Source organism: Apium graveolens, chromosome 2 (genome assembly GCF_009905375.1).
Source record: "Apium graveolens cultivar Ventura chromosome 2, ASM990537v1, whole genome shotgun sequence".
NCBI classification, from domain to species: Eukaryota; Viridiplantae; Streptophyta; class Magnoliopsida; order Apiales; family Apiaceae; genus Apium; species Apium graveolens.
In genome coordinates this window covers 235,713,936-235,737,326 of record NC_133648.1, presented here as the reverse complement: position 1 = coordinate 235,737,326, position 23,391 = coordinate 235,713,936, and the positions used below count along the sequence as shown (strand labels likewise).

Below are 23,391 nucleotides of genomic sequence, written 5' to 3'. Positions count from 1 at the left end.
GATAAAAATGGAGCGGAACCGAGCTGTGCAGGGGGTACATGTCAATTATGTTGACACGTGTCATTTTTCTGCACACTAATAGCTACGTGGCAAGCTGTGATTATTTATAAAAAAATAAATAAATAATATTAATAAAAATAAAGAGGAAGCCCCTGTACAACCCCCCAGTTCTCTCCTCTCTTTCGCGTGTAAATCTCTCGGCTCTCGGTCTCTATCGATCGTAATCTCTCTCCCTACTTCATTTCCTCCCATGTACTACTCTTCCCCGCTTCTTCTCCTCCTTTTCCCTTGGTCGCCGCCCTACCGCCGTGTTTTCAGTAAGCCGCCGCCGCCGGAATTTCGGCTGGTGGCTAGTTCCGTTTTGGCCTCTGTTTTTGCTTGAAATCATGTATATATATACGTGTATGTATGTATTTTTTCATGTTTGTCCGATTTCTGTTGTGTTCTGTGCAGTTAATTGTAATCCCTTGTGCCGCCTGAGTTTCTTCGATTCGGTTATGTTGCTCGGCTCTCGGTTTATTTTTGGTTGTTGGCGCGTGTATATTGACAGAAGTTCTGTTAATTATTTTACTTAATTAATTTGTCTTGCAGGGAATTATTTGAGTAGCTTTTATGAAATAAAAATAATTTCCGTGTGGGAAATTAATGAATAATCGGTGAAATTCGTGATTGGAAACCCGATTCGGGTACCTCTGAATTTTACCGCCGTCAGCGATGAGCCTCGGCGAGCCGACGGTGGACTGTGATGATTTATTCTTAGTCCTAATATTTTAAAATAAATAAATAAAATATGAATTAAAAATATAAAATACGTATAATGATAAGAATTAGTTGGGTTAAAGCGGTGATTGGGAAATTGTGAAATTTGGATTGTGTGATTTGTTGGATTGTTGGATTATGATTGTTGTTGGTTTGGCGTCATTGTGTTTCGACGGGTAGTTCGATAAACAGAGGAGATGCTGTCCAATTTTCGAGTATTGGATTTCAAAAATTATGGGAACGTGTCCTGTGTATTATCGGGAATACTAATCGAACGCATAACTACCTAATTATAAATATTGTATGAATCATAATTACGTGTTGTGATGAAATATTTTGCAAAATATTCGATGACCCTGATTTACTGAAACGACGCTTATAGGTATTTTACAAAAGTAAATGCCGAACCACGTTTTGGGTATGTGGACCCTAGCTGTTTCATGTACTATAAGGCTATGTATATTATGAGTCGGGAATTGATATCAAATGGGTAGATGTGTTATTGAGGATATGTCAAGCATACCTAGACGTCTAACGTAGGGTATTTCGGCTCTGTAAGTTCTAGTCGAAGAACTCAAGAATTGATATCGAACTAAGATAATCTAGTGATCAGTCGACAAGTGCCTCGAGGTTTCCATGCGAAGAACCCTGAGATTCTTGGATACTATCTTGAGATAGATTGCTGCGAAGCAGGGATGTCTTCTAGTGAGATAGTCATTTTTCCCTGAGAGCCCGAACGTTCAAGTCTAAAAAAATCAGTTAATGATAGTTGTAAAGCTCTGCAAGGCAAGTACCCCTGAACTAATCTTTTATAGTTCAGTATATATGAATAGTTGTTGATTTAAATTATGTACTGGAACAGAATATTTTAAGTTACGTATTCCCCGTATTTAAATATGTTTTATTAACTGATGTTTTGGGGAAAAAGTAACTTCTAAAAATACCTATCTCTAGATTGTGATAAAAATTAAAAAGGGATTTTTAGAATGTGTGCTGTAATTGTTTTAAAAAGAGATAGGTAACAGTGGTTTTGGAAACTGGATAAAAATGAATCAGATATTGGATGGTTAGTGGCGTAAGAGGCCCGTTATTAGGTAACGGCCCAGCAAGTGGTTGCGTAAGAGGCTAAGTCCGATGCGCGCATTGGTAGGCCGCTTAGTCCAGCATGACAGAGACCAAGCTAGTCTCTGAGTTCCGGAACAAAAATTATGGTGGGATAGACTGATCAGCTGTCCCTAGAATTCATCCACTTTTATATCTAATTTTGGTTTAATGGTTCCCGTAATGGAACGAATAGTTTTGTGGTCCCCGTAACGGGACAGATGACTTTGTGGTTCTAGTAATGGAACAAGTAATTGAGGTTCCAGTAACGGAACAAATGGTTTTGAGTTACCGTAACGGGATAAATGGTTTTATGGTTCCTGTAATGGAACGGAAGGTTTGAAAATGAAAATAGCATGCTAAAATTGAACTCTGGTATTTATGCACAGCGCACGAGAGTTGATTTTGTTTTATAGAGCATGGTAGTTTTGATATCCAGTTTATACCTGCTTTATATGTTTCTAACAAATTATAAATTTTGTTCCTATAACTGTTTTACTTTAAATTGTTTTATTTGTTATTCATATAGTGGTGCTGCTGAGCAAGAAATTGCTCAACCTTCCAGAATATTTTATATGTAGTGCATTCTTATGCGGTAGTCAGGGCAGAGTTTCAGCTCCTTTCTTGTCAGGTTCCTCTAAGGTAGTTGTGTTCAGACCAGATGAGGTCTGTTGAGTTGTTGCATTAAATTAATGGTTAGGATTGTGTAAGGTAATTTGGGTTGTGTTAGTTGAGTAACCTAAGTCATACTTAAACCTGGAAAAAGTCTTGGTAAAAGGGTCGTAGTTATGTATTATTATTAATGAGCTGGACTGAATTATGATTGTTAGTATTGTTGTTGTTGACGTCAACTCCTGACTCCGGGGTTGAGGCCGTCACAGGATGGCCGAGGGGGAGGGTTGAGCCGAGAGGGAGGGGAGGAGGAATGAGTAGGGTGGAATGGTGGAGTGAAAAATGAAGTGCTATGATACTTGTGTTTGTTTTTATGCCTTTGTTTTTGACTAAAAGTGAGTGGATTTAGTAAATGACAAAAGTAACCTTCTAGCTAAAGTTAGGTAAATTTGCATGCAAGGACAAAGTGGTAAATTGGCTAGTGAAATGAGAGTGAGTGGGGTTGGAATTGTCATTTTAGCCCTTTAGTTGAATGGGAGGGTATTTACATGCAAGGATATTCCTGTAATTTTCTAATTACTTAACAACTAATTTTCAAAGATATATTTTTATAAAATAAAATAAAAGTTCAAAAATTATAAAATTTATACCATATAATAACTTGGATTTTTAGAAATTTTATGAGATAACTATTGAAATTTGTGAATGAAATAATTTTTAAAAGATAATTTTCCTTGGTAAAGAATATTCTTTATAACTCAAAAATAGGAGCAATTAATAAAACTATCACTTTGAAAAATTTATATTCTGAGTAAAGCAATTTATAATATAGCAACTCCATTCACACAAGGGTATAATCAAATAGGTATATTTATAATCGATTCAAATATTATACAAAGTTCACAAATAATATTACACAAAATACCGGTCGTAACAAGTTTGTAACCATAAATTTTTTTTAAAGAAGGAATATCGTTAAGGACGATCAACAAAAAATTAGACTGGACACTAGAACCAACCTTCGCACCCATACCCTGTTGTTCAGTCAGGATATAGCGCAGATCTATACCTACCTGTATAGATCCATTCGGGTACCCAGACACTATGGCCCAATAAACAAGGGTCCAGCCATTATTGGCCCCGACCCATTATGGCCTCATAAATAAAGGGTCCAGCCATCTCTGGCCCATGTCATAACCATCCAGTCTATGGAGTATTTTGATGTCAAATTACTTTGAGTTCAAAACATCCCGATTCAGGGTTCGCAAATAACCCAGAATAATAGGTATTTGCTCAAGAGATCGCAAATAATAATTAGGAACAAGAGCAAAAAGGTACTCGCATAATTAAGAGTAATTATAGCGAAATGTAAAACATTTAACTATTCTGAATTTAGAATAGGGAATAAATACTTGCAATATGTCACAAGAAAGTTCAGGAATACTTGCCTCAATTGATCCACTTTCTAACCTTTAGTCACCATTCTATGCTCACGTCTACTCTGTATCTACTCGTCTCATTACCACCCATAATCAGACTTTACTTTCACTATCACTGTCTGGATTTGAATGCCTTGAACTAGGTGTATCTATCATAAAAGATACTATTTCAATTAACAAGACAAAACTCAATCGACGTAACTATATGTCTTGACGTCTACTCGATCGTTTATATCCAACCATGGCATTGAAAACTTTAAACAGGTAGCATGCGGGTCACATAGCACGTAATCATGTTATTTATATAATACGTGAACACATAATTCATGTAATACATAAGTCGAATCGTTAAAGGTAGGGCTGAAATCGGGTTAAAAATAGTATTTATTGATCAATATCCGACTTAGAATGATTCATAAAATAAACGACATTTCGATACAAAAGAATTTAGGTCTCGAAAGTATTTTTAATAAAAACAAAATATTTTTCTGAGTTTAAAGCCGTTCGTTTCATATTAAACGGATGAATGGTCTATTTATTACGATTTTTGAACATTTTCAGAATTAAAACAGGTCAACATATCATTTATAAATAAATAACAGTGTTTGAATATCCGAATCTGACATTAAAATTATTTAATAAAAATTATCGAGCCTTAAAAATAATTTAAAATAAAATTTTAAAGCTCGAAACTATTTTTAGGAATTTTTAAATTAAAAGAAATAATTAAATCTAATTAAATAATTAATTAAAATTAATTAATAACTAATTAAATCAGTTAATTAATTAATATTTAAATTAATTGGGTAATTAAGTAATTAATTATCAACTAAAATTAATTAATTAAATATTTAGATTTATTTTTTTGAATTAAAAATGATTTTCAGAATAATAAATAATGAATTTTGGAATTTTAAATAATTAAAAACAATTTCTGAAAATAATTATAAACATAAATCTAATTTTTGAAAAGTTTCAAAACATGAATCTAATTTTTGCAAAATTTTAAAACCAAAGTACAGGTTTTGCAAATTTTGAAAACTAGGGGGCAAACGGTAATTGTACCGTCTTCTCCGACGACTACACCGGCGGCGACTTCGCCGGCTACCGCTTCCTTGCCCAGAACTTCACCAGAAACTGCAGATTTGAAGTTTTCAAGGCCAGAAACCTTGTCGTGGTCTCCAAATTCACAAACGATGTTGTAGTTGGCCGGAAAATTGAGCGGAACATTACCGATTCCGGCGAGCTTTGCAACTCCGGCGAGCTCGATTCAACGGTCCAAAAACAAAACCGAATACATGAATTGAATCGTCTTGAGACGATCTACACTCTGGTATCTTCAATGTTTAAAAATACCCAAAATTTTATTAGAACATTCAAACCTATAAACCCTAATTTTATTATTGCGAGAATCAAACTCAATTTTCTATACGTTATTGAACTCCAAATTCAACATATAATATACCAAAATGTCAGGACAAAATTATCTACAAGCTACAATCATCAAATCATACACACATCATCAAAATCAAAAAAATCATATATTAATCATAATTAAATTCAAATTAAAATAAATAAATATAATAATACCTTTGATTTCTGTAGTAAAACAAGTTGTTGATTCACAAATTACTTTTCACGAGTTTCGATTCGGTTATTCACACGCTTGATTTCGATTTCAATAACGCCCTCGTTTTAAGGTTTGATTCTGAAGAACGCGACGAATATTCAAGTTTTTCTATGTAAATTATATGTTTTAACTGTTTGTTTATGAATATCTGTATAAAATAAAATAAGAAAAAGGCTACTTATACTTATGGAATATTAATACTCGTTGGATCATATCGGATCTGAAAATAGATTATTTAGTCGCTAAGTAACTCTAAAAATGATCCAATTTGATACCAGTTTTGGATAATTATCAAAACCGGGCTTCTTATAAAATACCCTATGAAAAGATAATATAATAATTTAATCAAAATATCCCGTCTCTCGAGAATACGGGTTTTATTGATCTATCTAAATGACTTTCGTATAGAACATTTTACATCGGGACTCGTACAGGTCAAACCGTACTCCGGATCGAAAAAGTCAAAACATGGAAAATGTCCAGAATAATGAAATTAGGCTAGGAATAAGTTTTCTGAAGACTTTTGGGTTGTAAAAACGCAATAACAATTGAAGTTGGACAATTCCCGGTTATATAAAATAGATTGTAATTACTCAGAAAGATAATTATTAGTCCATAAATCTTTATAAAATCATATAACAACCTAAAAATTACCATAAAAATACCAAAATTATCTATACTTTATTTTGGACAAATAAAATTTAAAATACTCAAATTTATCATATATAAACATCCAAACATCAATTCCAATTATAAAATAATTCACCAAAATTCACATAAAAATCACATAATAATAATTTATTAATAAAAATAATTACACGATATTTCCTGGATATTACAAAGCATGATATTTAATGTTAGAGGGCATGAGAGTAAGCAACTTGTTAAATTTTAGGATTTATTGTTTGTACTATGGGCATGATTTTTCTTTGGGTTAGATTTATTTACCCACTATTCCTATTTAGGTAAGTTAGAATGCATATGCGACTAATTATTAAAGTGATGCTGATTTCTATTTCAAAAAAAATAGTATTCAATTATCAATATTTCGTATTCTATGATAATTGATATTTTGTGTGTTGGATATTAAATGTTTTTATGCTATTGGCAACAAGAATCAAGTAACTAAATTTTTATACATTCAAGTTAGTGCTTTATCTCAATTATTATTTCACATATTAGGCGAAATAATAGTTAAACATTTTATTTGATTAAATACATTATTTTGTACTTTTCTTTTTGTAATTATAGCAAGCAAAGGAGTTACCTCATTTAATAATCGTGATCTTGGAGAATTTTACTATTTCATGACTTTCAAATAATAACAATCTATTCTATAAGATATTTTATTGGATTTACAATAGCATATGATAGCAAATATTAATTTTTTTTCTTTTTATTTTACTAGGTTAAATGGAACGAATATTTAAAATTTAGATTATTGATTTTTCGACTTAAAAAGATTTATTATTCATTGGCCGTTTGAGTATCTTGTATTTTATTGGGGTTTGCATAGGTACGTGTTAACTCCTAAATAGTAAATATTTTATTTTGATAAAGGTGTGAAAAATAATCATTTCAAAATTTGTAAATTTTATCTGAAATGTCTCAAGTATTAATATTACTTACTAATAATATTTTGCTTTAGAATAAGAATCTCTAGTTTTTATTTTTGCTCTTCCGGGAATATTGTTTTTTCTAATTATTTCCCTTCTAGATGTTAGGGTGAAAACACATACTAAAATTACACGCAAGTATATGCATTCACAAGTAGTATTAGAAATAAATCAGATTTGTACCCACAGAGACTCTTTTTAGTTAACTTAAGATTATGCACCTATGCAACAATGGTATGGCTATCGCTCAATGCTAAGACAATAACAAGTTGAGATGTTTATAACTAAGATTAAACGATTAAACTAACATGCAATTAACTAAGAATAAAAGTGATTGAATTAACTATATGAGACAAACATGGGATTCTAACTTCATTACTACTTCATTCAAAGTCATTGTTCTTAACCTTAGCATGCAATGGTGATGATAACTAATCAGATAACACGATACTAGTAAACGCGAACTTTCATTGTACGAATACCCTACCACCAGACATCCACAAAAGAGATAGAAGCTGAATAGACACTAATTTTGTTGAGACCCTATATGTCTATAGAATTTGACAACATAAAGGTTTAATGAACAAGTTATCTATCATGATTACATGGGGCAAGTAAGATGGTTAAAATTACCTACGAATCATGCATAACAATTATACATGAACCTATGCTAGCATGGCAAGTTCTAAACCTCTATATTCAATTTCGCTTCAATAGAGATTAACACGCTACCTTATATATTAGCTACGCACATAAGACGAATATGCACAACCAAAACTAGGATATCAATCAATCACCACACACCAAGGTATTGAAACAAATTAACTATTGAAGTCTGTAAATAAATCCGTTAGAACCCCACGATAACGATTAGTTCATAACCGGACTCATCATCACCATGGGTTCCAATGAAAACATGATAATAAACAATGTAAGAGTACTAAGGTTAAAAGACAAATAAAAAACAAGCATTCGAAGTACAACTATAATGAAGAATATAAAAGTCTTCTTCTCTGTAGCCGTCTTGTGCTCTTCTAGGTCTTTGTATTGCTCTCCCTGGTCTCCTTGTTATTAAAAACATCTTTTATTGGTTTATATAAGCCCTTAGTGGACATGGACCCTCAAAATCATCAAATTCTACTAAAATCAGGATTCTGGGGCAAAAAGGACGGGGAGGACGCGCTAAAATCAGCGTGGGTGTGCTGGTTTTTTAGCAGAAAGTAGGCGCGGGCGAGCGGGTTTTGGTGGCGGCCACACTGGGTTTTTTGATTTTTCTACTGATTCTTCTTTTGGCCTGTATCTTGGGTTCTGCTTGTCAGAATTAGGTGATTCAACTGCCCATGCGAAGCTAACGAGATTCTCTACAACTTGAGAATGGCCTAGGCTTCCAATGTTTACCTCTTTTCATCATATTTCAATGAAAAAATTCTTTCTTCCTCCAACTACTGCCTGCAATGTAATAACACAAAAACACATCAAATATACCAATAACTTGAGTCCAAAATACCAATTTAAGCCTGAAATAAAGCATTCCAAGTAGATATAAAATCCACTTATCACACCCCCAAACTTGAATCGATGCTTGTCCTCAAGCATAAACAGACTCAAATCTATAAAACAAACCTAATGCATGAATGCAACTACGTGAATGTAACTAAATGGTAATACAATCGATCCCCTCAGAATAACCATAAACAACCAACAAGCGAATGCCTCTAAGAATGCAATGACTTAAAATAGAGTTTGAATAAGCCCCACAAACCAACTCACAAACCATAAATGTGCATGTGTGGATGCTTAACAGATGTACTCTCGATACTAGATCAATAACCATAACTTATCTATCATCAAAATAATTACAAGTTTATAAATAGAATAGACGTTAAACACATAATGACTCATAAGACCTCCTCCATACTAGAGTTATACAAGGATTCACGCTATTATTGAGCACATAACAAAGATGATTATTTGACTGTGCAATGAATGAGGTCCCACAAGACTTATACAATAATACCCATGTAGTGAGCGTTAGGTTAGCGGATCCCAAACTATAAAAGCCTTAGGTCACTAGGCACAAAGTCCCCTAGAACTTAATAACTCGAGTATTAAAGAGCTCACTCTTGATCAATTATACATAAACACATACTTTTTTTCTTTTTTTCAACAATTTTTGAATGAGCGTGTTTCGCTCCATCTCATTCAACCCTAGACTACTCATAAAATATCACCCGGCTACTAGGCATTTGACTCCTAGCCTTATTCATCTCTAGCAATGAATTCCAAGTTTTTCTCCAGATTAAAATTCATTATTTTTACGTCATTACGAGAATAACAAATATTCTAAATATAACCAAGTGATTAAATCTTAACAAATAAACAAGTATGATCATGATCTAGATCAAAAGCAACCTATAAGACTTGTGAATTTTTTTTCTGGCATGCAAATCAATTCATTAAGTCTTAACCAACCCTCTATTCGACATCACCACACTCAAATCAACATCAACTTATCAATCAGAAATAGCTTAACCTAAGGGATCATGTCATATGCAAGCACATGCAACTGTATGAACTAACATAAAAACACAAATAAAAATGTCCTATATGAACAATCATTCAAAAATATGAATGAATTATAACTAAACATGCAACATGCATACACAAACTAATCCTTACATTATCACCCCTTAACTTAAACTTTTCAATATTCTCATTGAAGGTAATAATAAGGAATTCATGCATACCTAGTTAGTGGGAGGATCACCCTCTTTGGGTAGAGGATCAGGTGGCCAATCAACCTCGACACCAATGTCTCGGAAAACAGTACCGAGAGAGAGTGTCAAATCTTCAGCAAAATGTCGGTGGATGTCATGCATGACCTCAATACGCCGAATCAACCTTCTATACTGTGCATCACCTAGACCAGACCTATCAACTATCTGCGGTACACGAGAGGAACCTTCTGTAAGCACGGGAGTAACTGACCATTCACCCTTTAGATTATCATAAATATAATCCAACCCCTTTTCCGGGGGTGCACCTAAGAATGCATAACTCAAGTGATTTAGCAGTGGGTTGAGCTCAAGCGTGGAAGCTTCTTCAATCGACGGTTCGAGACGCTTCTGAGAAAATTTCAGCTCTGCTAACCCAAGAGAATCGAATGGCATATCCAACTTCCTCTTCCATGGAGGTGCATTCAAAACCTGCAGTTGCTCTGCTCCTTCTTCATCTTCAATAATTGATTCCCCTATTAAGGCTCTTTCTAAGGTATCTGACTTTGGCAATTGCTCAAGCTCCGAATTCACGACAGAGTCGACCCACTCCACTTTAAAGCACTGTTCTATATCTATGGGTAACTTCATTGCCTTGAACACACTAAAAGTGACCTTCTGATCTTGAACCTTCATCGTAAGCTCTCCTTTTTACACATCAATCATAGTTCGGCCTGTAGCCAAGAATGGTCTTCCCAAGATAATGGGAATTTTCTTATCCTTCTCAAAGTCTAGAATGACAAAATCAGCAGGGAAGATGAGCTTATCCACATTAACCAAGATATCCTCCACTACCCCTCGCGGATAAGTGATGGAGCGATCAGCCACCTGCAAAGACATGTTCATAGGTTTTGGATCAGGTAGTCCAAGTTTCTTGAAAACTGACAAGGGCATTAGATTGGTGCTAGCTCCCAAATCACACAAACACTTGTTGAAAGAAAGATTTCCAATGGTGCAAGGTATCGTGAAGCTTCCTGGATCTTTAAGCTTATGACGTAGTTTCTGTTACAACACTGCACTCTTCCGTTAGAGCAACGGTTTCCAACTACTCAAGTTTTAGCTTTCAAGATAGAATACCCTTCATGAACTTAGCATAGCTCGGCATCTGTTCTAGAGCTTCAGCAAAAGGTATGTTAGTATGCAGCTTCTTGAAAACTTCCAAAAACTTGGAAAATTGCTTGTCGAACTTATGCTTTTGAAGCCTTTTAGGATATGGCGGAGGTGGGTCGACCTGTTTATCCCCTGTATTACCCTCAGGAGGATTGCTTTCAACAGTTTTCTTCTTCGATTCCACCTCGGAATCTTTCTACACCACTTTTTTAGCTGCAATCTCATTTTCTGGATTTGGCAAATGTGTAGATGCACCGGCATTCTGGACAAAAATTTTAGACTCTTCGTCTTGCTGAATTTGGGGGCTTGCGACCTTTCCGGACCTCAAGGTGATGGCGTTCACCTAATCGTTAACTTCCCTCTTGCCTGGATTGACTTCTGTATCACTAGAAAGCGTTCCCGATGGTCGATTCAATAAGGCGTTAGCAATTTGCCCTATTTGGTTCTCCAGAGACTTGATAGAAATAGCTTGTCTTGGCATATAAGAGCCTGCTTTTTGCACAAAAGTCGCAACTCCTCCAATTCATATTTTTCATTCGAAGATAGACCTGCACCTCCATGAGTTTGTTGTTGAAGTTGGAGTTGTTGTTTTGGTGCATATTGCGGTTGTTGAAAATCAAGAGGGTTGAATTGCTTTGCTGCATACTGCTGATAAGGCTATTGCATCGCACTCTAATTTTTGCTCCAGCTGAAGTTAGGATGATTCCAGTTGTCAGGATGATAAGTGGCTGGAACTGGTTGCTGTGATCTCTGAAAGTTTCTTACAAACTGAGTTGATTCACTAGATATAGTGCATTGCTCCGTCACATGCAAACCTGCAAACAACTCACAAATACTGGTTATCTGATTAACACCATAGTTAGCCAGAGAATCGATCTTCATAGACAGCGCCTTTAGTTGAGCAGTGATAGCCGTAGCTGTATCCACTTCCAGAACTCCTGCTACCTTGCCTTGTGGCAATCTCTGGGTTGGATACTGATATTCATTAGAAGCCATCAGTTCAATTAGACCATAAGCTTCTTCTTAGCTCTTTGCCCACAATGCTCCACCAAATGCTTGCATCAAGCATGGGTCTAGACTGTGTTCCCAAACCATTATAAAAACAATTGATATATTACCATCCAATCAGGCATTGCATGATGAGGATACTTCCTAAGCATCTCCTTGTAGCACTCCCAAGCTTCACATAGAGTTTCTCCCGATTGCTGCGTAAATTGAGTAAGAGCATTTCTAAGTGCAGCTGTCTTCGCCATAGGGAAGAATAGTAAGAAAATTATGAGCAAGATCCTCCCAAGTAGTGATAGAACCAGCTATTAGAGAGTGTAACCAGCTCTTAGCCTTGTCCCTCAGAGAGAATTAAAATAGTCTCAGTTTCGCAGGATCTTTAGAAACATCATTGAACTTGAAGGTGTCATGGATATCGATGAAATCCCTAATGTGCATATTGGGATCTTCCATTGGAGAACCCCCAAACTAGACTAAATTTTGTACCATCTGAATCATACTAGCCGTGATTTCAAAATATTAGCCGTGATGGCTGGTCTGACAATGCTAGACTGAATGTCATTGATCTTCGGTTAAGAATAATCCATCAAAGCTTTCGGATTTGCTACTGGTTCTCCCATTGAAATGATAACTAGAGTACCTGAAACACACGACTAAAGTAAACATGTCCGAGTTAGTGAACTTTAATGACCACTGATGTCAAGTACATAAACTAAAAATTAACATTGAGACCCCGGACAGCGGCGCCAAAAACTTGTTAGGGAGAAAACACGCGCTAAAATTACACGCAAGTATACACGTTCGCAAGTAGTTTAAGAAATAAATCAGATTCGTACCCACAAAGACTCTTTTTAGTTAACTTAAGATTATGCACCTATGCAACAATGGTATGGCTATCGCTCAATGCTAAGACAATAACAAGTTGAGATGTTTATAACTAAGATTAAACTAACATGCAATTAACTAAGAATAAAAGTGATTGAATTAACTATATGAGACAAACATGGGACTCTAACTTCATTACTACTTCATTCAAAGTCATTGTTCTTAACCTTAGCATGCAATGGTGATGACAACTAATCAGATAACACGAAACTAGTAGACGCCAACTTTCGTTGTTCGAATACCCTACTACCAGACATCCACAAAAGAGATAGAAGCTGAATAGATACCAATTATATTGATATAATATCTGGGACATGACGTGTAATTATTTTTATCAATAAATAATTTTTATGTGATTTTTGGTGAATTATTTGATGATTGATGTTGTTATGTGAATGTTCATATATGGTAAAGTCTAGGTATGTTAATTTTATTATGTCCATAATAAAATTTAGATAATTAAGGTATTTTTCTGGTAATTTTTGGAGTATTATATGATTTTATATTATTTATGAATTTATTATTTATTTTCTGAATAATTACAACATTATTTTATAAAGTCGGGAATCATCCAACCTCAACCGTTTTTACGTTTTTATAACTCGAAACTCTTCCAAAAACTCCTTCCTAACCTAATTTGGTAGTTCCGGACATGTTCCATATTTTGACTTTTTCGATCTGGATTACGGTTTGACCTGTGCGCGGCCCGACGTAATATTTACGCTAACCCTTTTCGATAACATTATCTTTGTACAAATCGTTTTATAAAAGCCCGATTTTGGTAATTATCCAAAACAAAATAATGCTTATCCAAAACAGGATGGTACTTATCCAAAACAGGATAATGTTTATCCAAAACGATCGTATTTATAGTTACTTAGCAGCAAAGCAACATATTTATCGATCCAACATGATCCAGAACGTACGAATATTCCGTAAATATAAATAGCCCTTTTCTTATTTCATTTTACTCATAAAATCATAATCAGACAGTACAAACCAGTAAAACACAGAGAAAACCCTAATAAAATACCGCATTCTTGAAAATCAATCGCCCAAACGAAGACGTTATCGAACTCTGATTCGGGCGTGCAATATATCAAAACGAAGCTCTCGAAAAATATTTTCTGAATCAATCATCTATTCTAGTGCAGAAATTAAGGTATTTTTCTTATTTAATTGTTTTAATTCGAATTATTTAAAGATTAAATTATGAATTTTTATTATTGATGTTTTTAATATGTTTTGATGGCATAATCATGTAGATATTTTCTTCCTGGTCATTTTGGTATATTATATGTCAAAAACCGAGTTCAATAACATGTAGAAAGGTGTGTTTGATTCTCGGATTCATAAATTAGGGTTTATGTTCTTGAATAATTTCAATTGAAAATTAGGAGTTTCTTCATTAGGGGTTATTAGACGATTTGAATGATTGGGTTGTGTTCTTGGTTAAATTTGGGATCGATTCATGTATATGTGTGTAATGAACGATTCATGGATTGTTCCAAACAAGTCTCTCCGGAAAATCGAGCTTCGCGGCGGCAGAAATTTTAGTCGGTTGTTCTGATTAATTCGTTGATTTTCCAGCTGAACTGATCTTGCAGATTGGTTCCTGGGGAAGGTGTAGTTCATCCCCAGTTAATTTGATGCATTTCTGGGCTCGATTAGCATATCCGGAAAGCTTGAAAGATTGCGAAGGTCGCCGTTAATGGCTTCCCCGCCGTCGACGGTGGCGAAGGAAGAAGACGAGGCTAAACTATAGTTTAGTCCTCGATCTTTTCCTTTCGTTGCAAATCAATCCCTGTATTTTCAAAATCTTATAAAAATAAGATTGTTGTTTCATATATTTTCAAAATTAATATTATGTTTATTTAATTTTCAGAAATTAGTTTTTTTTTGAATTTTTAAATTCTAAAAATCAATATTTTTAATTTTAAAAATTACTTTAAATTTGAAATTAAATTTTAATTATTTAATTAATTAATTTTAAGTGATAATTAATTATTTAATTAATCTATTAATTTAATTATTAATTATTAATTGATCTAATTAGTTATTAAATAATTTTAATTAATTATTTAATTAAATAATTTTAATTAATTATTTAATTAAATAATTTTAATTAATTATTTAATTAAATTTAATTAATTCTTTTGATTGAAAAATCCTGAAAAATAGTTTCGAGTTTTAAAATATTATTTAAAAATTAATTTCAAGGCTCCATAATTATTATAAAATTATCTTAAGTTCGAATTCGGGTGTTCGAACCCTATTATTTAATTATAAAATGATTCGGAGTCCCATTTTAATTCCGAAAAATGTTGAAAAATTTGATATGCATTGTTTGACTATTTTTGCTATAGGTTTCAATCCGTACGTCGGATTTGGGTGAAACGAAGGGTAGATAGAATCTTGTATTGAATAGAATGAGATGAGAAATAGTGTTGACGAGTATATGTGATGTCTAATAGAGGAAACGAGATTTAGAAAAGGAAAACAAGTGGTTAGTGAGTGCGAACCAATTGGCAAGTGTTAGTGAAGTGAAAGCGAATTGATAAGGCAAGTGTCCCTGAACTTTCTTGTAGTATACTTGCGAATACTTTTCAACTCTTTTCATTATGTTACAATTATTCCCAGTAGTTCCTATTTTATATTGCAAGTATTTTGAAGTACTTAACCCTAAACCCTGAATTTTATTGATCTTGAGCCGTGAGCCTGATTTCTTGTAAACCATTGATTGTTGAATTCTTGGATACGAACCACACATATCCGATACTACTCCACAAATAAATATCTACCATATACTGATTCTTGATATGAGGTTGCTTAACCTACAAACCTTTATGCCTTGTATAACAGAAGACAATTCCTTGTAACCTTTGAACCCTTGGTCTTCTACACTCTGATTATTTCCCTGAATTGAAAGTCAATCTTCTTGTTTACCTTGTTATACCTTCATGGTATTGTGAATCACCTTATGCTTCAAGATAAATGTTGTTTATGATTCATTTTATTGAATTACATTATTGATCATGTTATTATTATAGAATTGGATTGTTTTTAAATATGGGCCAGAATTCGTGGTCGGACCAAATTCGTGGTCATAATAGGCCAATGTGTGCCTTGGATCCAGTATATAGAGCAAAGCTGGGAGCCTTGCTCGGGGTTAGTGCGTGACTGATCAGCAGCTTAACCTTGGTTTTTAAAATAAAAGTGAATATCCAATTCTAATCATTGCTTATCAGGAAACTTGATTCCCTATATTATTTAAATTGATCATTATTTAATCTCAGTGTTGTCATTGTGACTTGCTGAGATAGTTAGCTCACTCTTGTGAATATGTTTATGTTCTTTTCCAGTTAAGAAGGAAACTGGTAATGGCGAGGATCCCCAGTCGAGTGTGCCAGCTAGGTTTTCAAGTTGAAATGGAATAAGCTAGCGGAAGTTGTGTGACTTGGTGTGTGCTAAAAAGTTTGTAATAAAGTTTGTCTTCAGATGTAAGATAACTAAATTTGGGATTTGGTACGTTTGTAATAAATAAGACTGTGGCTTGTGGACATACTTTAAACTGTTGCGATCCGTAGATATGGTAAGTAGGGTCATTGCATATATTATTGTATTCATAAACAGGTTTAAATATGGTGTGTGTGTGTGTGTCGTGGACCCCAAACTTCTGACCCGGGTTTGGAGGGCGCCACAGTTGAGACCCTATATGTCTATAGAATTTGACAACATAAAGGTTTAATGAAAAAATTATCTATCGTGATTACATAGGGCAAGTAAGATGGTTAAAATCACCTACGAATCATGCATAACAATTATACATGAACCTATGCTAACATGGCAAGTTTTAAACCTCTATATTCACTTTTGCTTCAATAGAGATTAACACGTTGTATTATATATTAGCTACACACATAAGACGAATAAGTACAACCAATACTAGGATATCAATCAATCAGCACATACCAAGATATTGAAATAAATTAACTATTAAAATCCATAAATAAATCCATTAGTACCCATGATAACGATTATTTCATAACCAAACTCATCGTCACCATGGGTTCCAATGAAAACATGATAATAAATAATGTAAGAGTACTAAGGTTCAAAGACAAATAAAAAAACAAGCATCTGAAGTATAACTATAATGAAGAATACAAAAGTCTTTTTCTCCGTAGCCGTCTTGTGCTCTTCTAGGTCTTCGTATTGCTCTCCCTGGTCTCCTTGTTATTAAAAATGTCTTTTTATTGGTTTAAATAATCCCCTAGTGGACCTGGACTTTCAAAATCATCAAATTCTACTAAAATCAGGATTCTAGGGCAAAAAAGACGGGGCGACCGCGGTAAAATCTGCGCGGGCGCGCTGGTTTTTTGGCAGAAAGTCGGCGCGGGCGCGTTGGTTTTGGGGCGGCCGCGCAGGGTTTTTGGATTTTTCTGTTGATTCTTCTTTTGGCCATATCTTGAGTTCTGCTTGTCAGAATAAGCGATTCAACTGCCCACGCGAAGTTAGCGAGATTCTTTACAACTTTAGAATGGCCTAGGCTTCCAATTCTGACCTATTTTCAGCATATTTTAATGAAAAACTTCTTTCTTCCTCCAAATACTGCCTGCAATGTAATAACACAAAAACACATCAAAAATACCAAGAACTTGAGTCCAAAACACCAACTTAAGCCTGAAATAAAGTGTTCCAAGTAGATATAAAATCCACTTATCACTAGAATAATGAGAAAATTACTAGCCTAATTAGATATCATATTATTATTTCTAAAATAAAAACAAAGATAATATTAATAACATTAGTAAATCTAGAAGAATCTAGAATAGTGTTAACCTTGGTTAAGTAATAGAATTATTCTTACCAACCTTAGTTAACTAGTTCTATAAATAAAGGGGGCACTCATTAAATAAATTGGTATTCTCTTAAATCCCCAAATTTTCTAAAAAAATACCTAAATTAGGAAGTATAGTTTTGGAGATCAATGAGGAAGTGGATTAGGAGCATTTTGAGATCAAAGGAGGTGTAGATTTGGGTGGAATTAAATCTTGGGCTATATTAAGAGTTTCGTCAAATTAGCATAATCTTTTTTAAGGTAATTAATCTTTTTGAGATGTTATTTATATGCATAATTATTTAAAAGCCTTTAAATTTCTATGGTGTATGTAAGAATTTTCGATCAAGATTTTGGTGATTACTTTTCTAATTAATAGTTAGTGCATTATGATCATTGTTTCTTTTACTAGTTAAAACCAATTAATTGCTATATAAATAATTGATGTTTATTCACTAGTAGTAATAAAAAAAAGTTTGGCTTTTATTTTTATGATCGTCCATAATTGGGTTGACCAATTTCTAAAAATTAGGGTTAGTAATGAAATTGGGGAATTTGAAATTTTAGTTTGATTGATTAAATTTATTTAGGGGTTTTGATTTATGATTGGAGAGGAGAGTTTTGATGACTGTAATTGTGATCGTTGGTGGTCGGAGGTGTACAGATTCGGCGCTGCAGCCATGGCTAGCGGCGACCTTAGTTTGTTACCAGAAAATGGATGAAAAGGAAGGGGGTGGATCGTGTTCGTGTGTGTGGGTTGTGTGTGTGTTTGTGATTTATGTTTGTGTGCGTGTCTGTGTTCGTGTGTGTGTGTGTGTTGGAAGGGAGGAGCCATCTTCGATGGTGGTGATGGCGTTGTGACCGAGACGAACAGAGAGAGAGAGAGAGAGAGAGAGAGGCATAAAGATGAGAGAGAGAGAGATCAAATCAGAGTTTGATCGGAAAATGGCTTCGAGGATGAATCTGGGAAAAGGGTTTTCGGTAGAATCATAGATCGGGTAACGACGAGTAAGAATCAGTAAGAAAAATTGAGTTTGGGCATCGCCGTAATTTCGTCGGTCGGTGACCGGACGGCAACCGCCACCGGAGGCAGCCATGGAAGTTGGTCAAGTGGGGAGGTGTGGAAAAATGGGGTAGGGGCAGGACAGTCTTTTTCTAATTAAATGAATTTATTTATTTAAATTAAAGAAATATAAATAAAATTAATAAATTAATTTAACAAAGTAAAATGAGTGGAGAAGAGTAGAAATGTGTAGTTAGAATTTAATTAGTAGAGAGAATAAAATATCGGGGATTACTAAATTATGTGAATGATATAATCCAATATTGTTTATAAGTAATTAAAACGAATAAATCGAGATTGTCCCTAGACTATAATTTTGAAATTATATTTTATTTAAGTCGAACCTTAAAATTATAGCAGACGAGAGGATTATTGAATAGTGAAGAATTACTATTTTACACATGGTTTTAAATTGATAAATTTTTCTATTAATAAAGAATGGATAATCAAAAATATTTGGTACAATGTGGTAGATTTAATTAATAATTATAGCTCTATAAGTAAAGTGAGAAACAAATAGAACTGGTACTGAACTATTATATTCTTGGTGTGGGGTGAAGTTGATATAATTAAATCAGAAATTTTATTTGCGAATTGTCACACCCCAACTTTACCAATAATTTAAATATAACTATTACAACATTTTAAAAGAAGTAAACATAACCAAATCCAAGATCTTACATTTTAGGGTTTGGAACAACCCAACACTACCATCTATTACAACTGATTTTAATATCGAGTCCTCACACAAACTACTATCTCTTATTCTACCTGAGCTCGAACATAAGCATCAGCGTCACAGGTCTTACGGGCGGTCTGCTTGAATCTAACCATAGCTGCTAGCTGTAATATCAGGGTAAAGCAAGGAGTGAGCCAAATGCTCAACAAGTGCTAAACAGTACGATATAAAACATAAATCGAGATATACATTAAAGAATGATAATGGGAAGACATAACCAATGATAACGAGAGATAAAACTTTGGGTGATGGCATCATTTTGCTTGTATCAAAACAATTTCAAAATCATATCTTAATCAAAATCATTTTATGATGCTACGGATTACAGCCGGTGATCAGCTGCGAAGTAATCCCGAACCTCGCTGGGTTCTAAAACATTAATGGGATCCCTAGGCAACTTTAAAGCCTAATATAATTGTGGAAAGGACTCGCGTCTCAGTCCAGATCCACTATTCAGAGAAAACATTTATCCCCCTTTGGGACAGAAAATCCACATTTTAATCATTTTAAAAATCGATGCCGATTTATGACAAAATCTCTTTTGACCGTAAACATTTTTATCAAGGGATTATAGATCAACTCGAAACACAGGAAATATGGTACTAAATCTCAGGGCCATGATCCACTAAACTTTACTCTATTAGGGTAACTCAAAGGTTTTCATATATCAAAACTTGGACAAGGAAATTTAGTGAGGCTATTGGATATTATGAAGGGGTAATGCCAAACTGGGCTTAAAGCAATGGTTTCTCGTCAAGCTGCAAGTGCTAGATCATCAAGAAGATAAGCATCATGAATACTAAGGGTGTTAAGGTATGAAGAAATGATCTTTAACTCAGGATATATCAGAATTGTCAAGGTTTAGGATAAGAAAGAGGGGTATCAATCAATGAGGAACAACTTTGATAAATATCTGGCTTTCAGGTATCAAGGTAAGGTATCATAGGGGTTCAAGTATCAGGATGAGATATCAATACTTAGGAATCATTAGCATGGTAATCAAGAGGATCAACCAAGTGCTATAACAACTCTTTATTTTATCATGGCATTCAAATTACTTTAATATACTATCATGATAAGACTTTTAAACTACTTGCAATACGTACTCGAGGGTTCATGGCATTTCTATATGATTCAAAGATAAACATAAGATACGCTTGATTTAAATATATCAAAATGACTCAGGATAGTTGCATCAATATATATGAGCTATTTGCAGTGAATACGAAAGACAAGTTGTATCACTTGCCTTGAGGAAGGCTGGTCTGGTCTGACTGGTAGGAGCAACTGAAAGCTTCACTTGACCTTTATGGCAAGTGTACCCTCGTCTCGAGATCCTACATAAATAATAATCCTCATTATAATATATTCTCACCAACTTAACCTATTTACAACCCGAATTTAAACATAGATGACACTTAGGCCTATATGCACTTAATTTATATTCACCTTAAAAATATAATTGCACACATAGCCACATATACTCACATATCATATTTTAATACCAAATAATATCACATACACCATAATGCAACACTAGGCTTGGATGATCTCGACTCACAACTTAAGTCACTTGGTCGCTAAACTAGACAAAATCTTCAAATTTTGGCTTCTTAACTCGATGTGCCTTTACTAAACTATCCAAGGCCTATTGACCCTCACTTGGGCCTTTTGCTCTACTGACCTTACACTATCTTGCAACTATGGTGGTCAACCTAGATTTCACTCCTAAGTGTTCTAAAACTAGGCGATAAGTGAAAGTGCTCACTGGTGTAAATAATGCTCACTGGTGCTCATTGTAAGAAATAGTTGTTCTTGCCTCTGCCCCTTAAATACTGCCTTTCCTCCACTCTTCATCTTTACATACACTTTCTTGGTCTTACAATTAATCTGAGCGTTATTCTCTCCTAACCAATCCATTCCTAAAATTATATCAAACTCCCCCAACTTGAAGAGTATCAAGTCGGCTGAAAACTTATACCCCGAAATATCAATCTCACACTTCGGACATAATTGATTCACAGGAATCTTCTCTTGGTTCGCAATTACCACATTTACTACCTCGCTCAAAATCATTTTATCAAATTGAAGCTTATCAACAAAAGTTTCTGATATGAAAGATCTTGTTGCCCCCGAATCAATCAATACTTTAGCTTTGACATTATTGAGTAAAAGTGTACCTGCTATCACCTCAGAATTCTGAACAACATCCTTCATCTTCAGATCAAATGTCTTTGCTGTTGCTTACGGGGTTGGTGTAGGTGGTGGAGGTAATGCCAATACCTCAGCTGGCACGCTCGCACTGGTACTTGCCACGTTCATTAGAGCCCTGACTGGTCCGGTTGTCTTGCACTCCCTAGCTATGTGTCCAGTCTTCCCACACTTGTAACACGTAACTCCTAGCTTCGGCATCTTGCACTCATTCGCCAAATGCCCCTTCTGGTTACACCTATAGCAGGTCATGCTCAGTTTATTGCACACTCTAGGGTGCCTTCTTCCACAGTGCTTGCATTCTGGTCTCTGGAACCTGTTTTCTCCAACTTGGCTTTGGCTTGCCTGGTTGTTCCCCTTTGATTCTTGCCTTTTGCCCAAATTTCCCTTCTTTTGAAAATTTCCGCCCTTATGGAATCCGATCCTCTTTACATTCCAATCTTGTGAACTTTCGGTTTCAGACTTTTCTCCATAAAATGGAACCTTCCTCTTCTTGTTATCCCTTTCCTTCCTTGACTGCGTCCCATTATTCTCAATCAGAGCAGCTTTCTGTACTACTCCCACATAGGTTTCAAGTTCAAACATAGCCACTCTATCTCTGATCCAAGGCTCCAATCCTTGCTGAAATTTCTTTGCTTTTTCCTCCTCAGTGCTGGTATACTTTATCACAAACCTTGACAACTCAGTGAACTTCTTCTCATACTCCAGTACAGTCAAGTTCCCTTGCTTCAACTCCAAAAATTTAAGCTCCATCTGATTCTGCATGTACTTAGGGTAATACTTTTCCAGAAATAACTTCTTAAATCTCTCCCAAGAAACCTGCTGAGTTGCTTCCATAGCTTTTACTGATTCCCACCAATAGATGACTTCGCCCTTCAAGAAGTAAGTAGCATATGGCGTCTTCTGATCGTCTCCTAACTGTACCAACTCAAAAGCCCTTTCCAATTCCTTAATCCATGTGTTAGCTATTAGTGGATCAGTGGTATCATGAAATGCAGGTGGATTCACATTCTGAAATGCCTTGAAAGTGACAACTTGTCTATGTGGTACTGGTGGTTCAGGTGGTTGGTGTGGTTCACGGTTATCTTGGTTTTCAATTCGTTGTTGAAGAGTTAGTTGTTGTTGAGCTATAGCATTGGTTTGTTGTTACAAAGTTTCCAGTAATCGAAGAATATTTGGGTTTGTGGTAGATGTGGTTGTTGGGTTCTTCTTTTTGGGAGGCATGATCCTGAAATAAGAGTTATGTCAAAACAGATATGATAAAATAATTTGAGGGTATCGCATGGCATTCTGGTTTACTTATGAGGTCAAGTTTCAAATTAAGCAGATATGGCGATGCATATAAAAGCGTAAAATAACAGTTGAGAGCAAATGGAACAATAGTGCATGATTATTGAAATTTAAGGGTCACAATACATCAGGATTAGGATAAAGTCTGATTTTAGGAACAACAGGCTTATTTAAAGGAAATAACAGAAACAACTGGGAATTCTACGGAGTCTGATAGTACAACAACATGAAAAGGTAAGTGGAAAGAACTAAGGCTCCACTCCATCTGAACGGGGCTTGGTAGTCTTTTCCTCTCGAAACGTCTTCACAATACTCTG

The 23,391-nt window shown here is 34.7% G+C and overlaps 1 non-coding gene across 1 annotated transcript; it reads left to right on the top strand.

Annotated features, from left to right (window-relative positions):
- Positions 1–12,172: 12,172 nt before the first annotated feature.
- On the top strand, positions 12,173–12,279 carry LOC141709115 (small nucleolar RNA R71). The gene has a single exon (XR_012569708.1). It is a non-coding gene; the product is annotated as a small nucleolar RNA R71 (small nucleolar RNA).
- Positions 12,280–23,391: the final 11,112 nt, after the last annotated feature.